This window comes from Homarus americanus, unplaced genomic scaffold, assembly GCF_018991925.1.
Source record: "Homarus americanus isolate GMGI-L3 unplaced genomic scaffold, GMGI_Hamer_2.0 scaffold23617, whole genome shotgun sequence".
NCBI lineage: Eukaryota > Metazoa > Arthropoda > Malacostraca > Decapoda > Nephropidae > Homarus > Homarus americanus.
The window spans coordinates 5,278,930-5,283,929 of NW_024720711.1; the positions used below are offsets into that span (position 1 = coordinate 5,278,930).

At 45.5% G+C, this 5,000-nt stretch overlaps 1 protein-coding gene across 4 annotated transcripts in view; it reads right to left on the reverse strand.

Annotated features, from left to right (window-relative positions):
* Positions 1 to 5,000, reverse strand: part of LOC121860770 — a 93,695-nt gene that overhangs the window by 35,391 nt on the left and 53,304 nt on the right. The window lies entirely within an intron of this gene.

A 5,000-nucleotide genomic window follows, 5' to 3' on the forward strand; every position in this document is an offset into this window, starting at 1 on the left:
TGTTTTCTGTTTTCTATCGCCATCTATCACATCTCCCCTATTCGTTATATTATCTTTATTTACCCTATGTCTCTTTCATCATTATCCCCAAATATGAGAGAATATCCCTGCCTCGTGTATGTTATTCCCTGGGGTAGTTACATCATCTTTCCCCCACACACTGGTGATAATTCCTAGCCTCTTGTTGCATCATTTCCCCCAAACAGTGAGAAATTCCCTGCCACTTATAGATTTTACTTATTTTCTGTCTGCATTCCTCCCCCTCCCCTCACTTGGTGTCTGTATCCTCCCTCCTCTACTTGTGTCTTGTATCCCTCCCCTTCCTCTACTTGTGCCTGTATCCTCCCCCTCCTCTACTTGTGTTCGTATCCCTCCTCCTCTACTCTTGTGTTCGTATCCTCCTCCTCTACTTGTGTTCGTATCCCTCCCCTCCTCTACTTGTGTTCGCATCCCTCCCCTTCCCCACTTCTGTGTTCGCATCCCTCCCTCCTCTACTTGGTGTTCGTATCCCTCCTCCCCACTCTGTGTTCGTATCCCTCCCCCTCCCCACTGTGTTCGTATCCTCCCCTCCTCTACTTGTGTTCGTATCCCTCCCCCTCCTCTACTTGTGTTCGTATCCCTCCATATAAAGAGGTGCCATCGTCAGCATAATTCACTACAAGAGTTATTGACACTACTACATAGTGTATATGGGTTCCTTGACTATTAAAAATATTGTTATTATTGTCTTGTTATTTACTGTACATCTTGAGGCCTGAACATTTATATTTCAATTAATAAACCGAAAAATAATCCGTCAACATTTTCCCTCCCGCCACCCTCACCACACCCCCCTGCAGCGTATGTATACAGTATATGAATCACCGGTTTCGTTTTTACCTTATTTATGCTTTTTCTACACCATTTCTCCACTACTACATCACCAAAAATAATTCCTTTACCCTCCCCCTCTTCATGACTCAGGGTCTGGCTATGACACGTGTTTTAATTTACTAGAATAATCGCCCCTTTAAAACGCGGCAGCGGACCCTGCTGGCGAGTCGTCGGTGAAAATTCCCGCCAACACTTGAGGGGTTAAGGACCTTAAGTTATTTTTTCTGTAAGTCGCTATTGTAATTACTAATCATATATATATATGCTCTTTAAAGAACTATGTTATATTTTTCCTTTTAGTAATGAGTCATAATAATTACTTTCTTGTAATATAATTAATAGTACCAGTAATAATAATTAATCAATGTTCAATTAATCCTTACCAGATAACTTTATTAGGGTATTATTAATGTATAATGCTTAATATATCTTACTGTACAAAACCCTTCACCAGGAAACTTTTAATTAGTAGACCAAATCCCGCAATAATTTGTTAATATAGAATAATTCAACCACTAATAACCAGCCAGTAAAGATATGATTGTTATTTTCCTAGTTATTGTTTTTGTTCTAATAATAATAATAATAATAATAAAATAATAATAATAATAATACAACCAATAACAACAATAAGTCCCTCAGTTAAGTTAGTTGATGACTCACTACTGAACTAAGTTTCTGGTAAGTCAAGTCATCAAGTTACATATTGTGTAAACTTTGTGTTGAAACTCCCTCAAGGCTCCTACAGATGTGAACCGGACGCGTTGTACTGTGTAGGCGGGAGGAAGGACACACACACAAAGCGGAGATTATATACTTCTCCTATTTGTATAATACTAATAATAATATACTTAGTTCACCTTAACAGTAATTAGGGGGAGGTTGGGTTAAATTAAGTTAGGTTTAGTTTGATTACGTTAATTTAGGGTTCTTAATCAAGTGAAATAAGTTGGGATGGTTAATCTTCGTGACATTATTATTATTATTATTATTATTATCATTATTATTAATATTATTATCTTAATTATAAGGAGGGTTTTAATTAGGTTCGCATCCCGTCAACGTTCAACTCAGTACTACCACACAAGGAAGATAATGACGAGACGTTAACGCCCTGATGAGGTAGAGAGGGTATCCATTACCGGTCCTTTAACATCACCTTCCAAAATAGTAACACAGGTCACTTATTTTCCCTCGACTCACACCCGCTGTTGCCACATATCCGGGCATGGAACCCTTCCCCCACCTTACATAATGACCGGTCTACCTTTTATTCTTTCCTGTGTTAATTAATGACAAATATTCTCGATCATAGATTAATATTCGTGAGAAGAATATTGGTTAATGGGTAGATTTAGATCTCTGACCTGTCGGGCATTGCGTTACTCAGGCGGGCGTGAGTGTGACGTCATTATCCAAGATAGCCGACCGACTCGCTAAGTCATCCTGAAGACACACAGGTGAACTGGTCGGTGACACACAGGTGGACTGGTCGGTGACACACACAGGTGGACTGGTCGGTGACACACAGGTGAACTGGTCGGTGACACACAGGTGGACTGGTCGGTGACACACAGGTGGACTGGTCGGTGACACACAGGTGAACTGGTCGGTGACACACAGGTGGACTGGTCGGTGACACACAGGTGGACTGGTCGGTGACACACAGGTGGACTGGTCGAGTGACACACCAGGTGGACTGGTCGGTGACACACAGGTGGACTGGTCGGTGACACTGGGTGGACTGGTCGGTGACACAGGTGGACTAGTCCGGTGACACACAGGTGGACCTAGTCAGTGACACACAGGTGGGACTGATCCCAGTGACACACAGGTGGACTAGTCGGTGACACACAGGTGGACTGGTCAGTGACACACACAGGTGGACTGATCGGTGACACACAAGGTGGGACTGGTCGGTGACACGCAGGTGGACTGGTCGGTGACACACAGGTGGACTGGTCAGTGACACACACAGGTGGACTGGTCAGTGACACACACAGGTGGACTGGTCCCGGTGACACACAGGTGGTTGGTCGGTGACACACACAGGTGGACTGGTCAGTGACACACAGGTGGACTGGTCCGGTGACACAGGTGGACTGATCGGTGACACACAGGTGGGCTGTTGGCTGACACACAGGTGGACTGAGTCAGTGACACACACAGGCTCGACCCCAAGGACAAAGCCAGAGAGAAACACTAATTACAAGTGTATGTGCGGAAATAGAGTGGCAGGTTGGACAGGTTGGTGGTAGTGTAGCCAGGGGTTAGCCAAGGTGGGTGTGGCAGAGATTGTGGGAGTGGGTGTAGCAGGGTGTAGGAGTGGGGTGTGGGGAGTGGGTGTGGGGTGTGGAGTGGGTGTGGGTGGGTGTGGGGGTGTGGGAGTGGGTGTGGCAGGGTGTGGGGTGGGTGTGGCAGGGGTGTGGAGTGGGTGTGGGGGGTGTAGGGTGGGTGTGGCCAGGGGTGCAGGTGTAGTGGGGGCACTATATATACCACTCTCACCGTCATGCTGGGGAAAAACTAGAGTCACGCCCTCAATTAATATGTACACAGTGTATCACTGTCAGTACACTACACTGCCCAGTAAGCTATACTGTCAGTACACTACACTGTCAGTACACTTCACCTGTCCGGTAAACTACACTGCCCGGTAAACTATACTGTCCGGTACACTACACTGTCCGGTACACTTCACTGTCCGGTAAACTACACTGCCCGGTAAACTATACTGTCCGGTACACTACACTGTCCGGTACACTTCACTGTCCGGCTACACTGCCCGGTAAACTATACTGTCCGGTACACTACACTGTCCGGTACACTTCACTGTCCGGTAAACTACACTGCCCGGTAAACTATACTGTCCGGTACACTACACTGTCCGGTACACTTCACTGTCCGGTAAACTACACTGCCCGGTAAACTATACTGTCCGGTACACTACACTGTCCGGTACACTTCACTGTCCGGTAAACTACACTGCCCGGTAAACTATACTGTCCGGTACACTACACTGTCCGGTACACTTCACTGTCCGGTAAACTACACTGCCCGGTAAACTACACTGCCCGGTAAACTATACTGTACGGTAAACTACACTGTCGCGTAGACGGATTAAATCTCCATTATATGTGTCTGTAAACAGGATATATATACTTTTCCGGCTTTGTGACCATATCCGGCTGACGTGTACGGTAAAAGCATATATCCGGTCAAATATTATGACTTTTAGCGTATGATTGTGTTTACAGTTACGTTAAGTTTACAGGTAGACTAGTGATATATTTCTCACACCTGGTGTACCTACTACTACTACAATGAATACCACCACTATCACAGCCACTACCATAACCATTCCTACCACCACCACCACTATATCAACCACTACCATAACCATTCCTACCACCACCACCACTATATCAACCACTACCATAACCACAACCACCACTACACCAACACAAGCCTAGAATATAATACTAAGTTATATAAATTCGGGTGACGTAGTGGTGAGTGGGCGGGTTATATTGTAGATGTCATGTTTAGTGTGTGTGTGTGTGTGTGACTCACGTACATGACAGCATATGAATAATGGATGAATGGACTTACACACACACACACACACACACACACACACAGACACACACACACGATATAGTGACCTTTCAACCTATCATGTCAACACACCTATCACATCATCGTGGGTCATAACGTCACACCCCCTCACCTGTTGGTTGGTGTTTCCTCTCCCTCCCTCCCTCCCTCCCTCACTCCCTCCCTCCCTCCCCTGTCTCGTGTTTACAAATAGTCTGGCCATGTTGTCATCCACGACTGAGGGCGAGACTCTTGACCTGATGCAACACGTAGGTGACTTTCATGGCGGCCTTATTTGACCCCCCACCTCTGTCTCTCCCTCCTTCTCACTCTCTCACACGTCATAAAACATCAGAATAATCCCCAAATTTACTTAAACACTTATTAGTCAAGCCTAGGTGGGAAGCCTCAAGAGAACGGGGGAAGAATGTCAATAATGGTTCACTCCGCCGGCCTCCCAGGTCAGACCAGACTCCAACAAGGCCTACCAAACTATAGTCAATTTACTGCTTCATAACTTACCATAATCTATA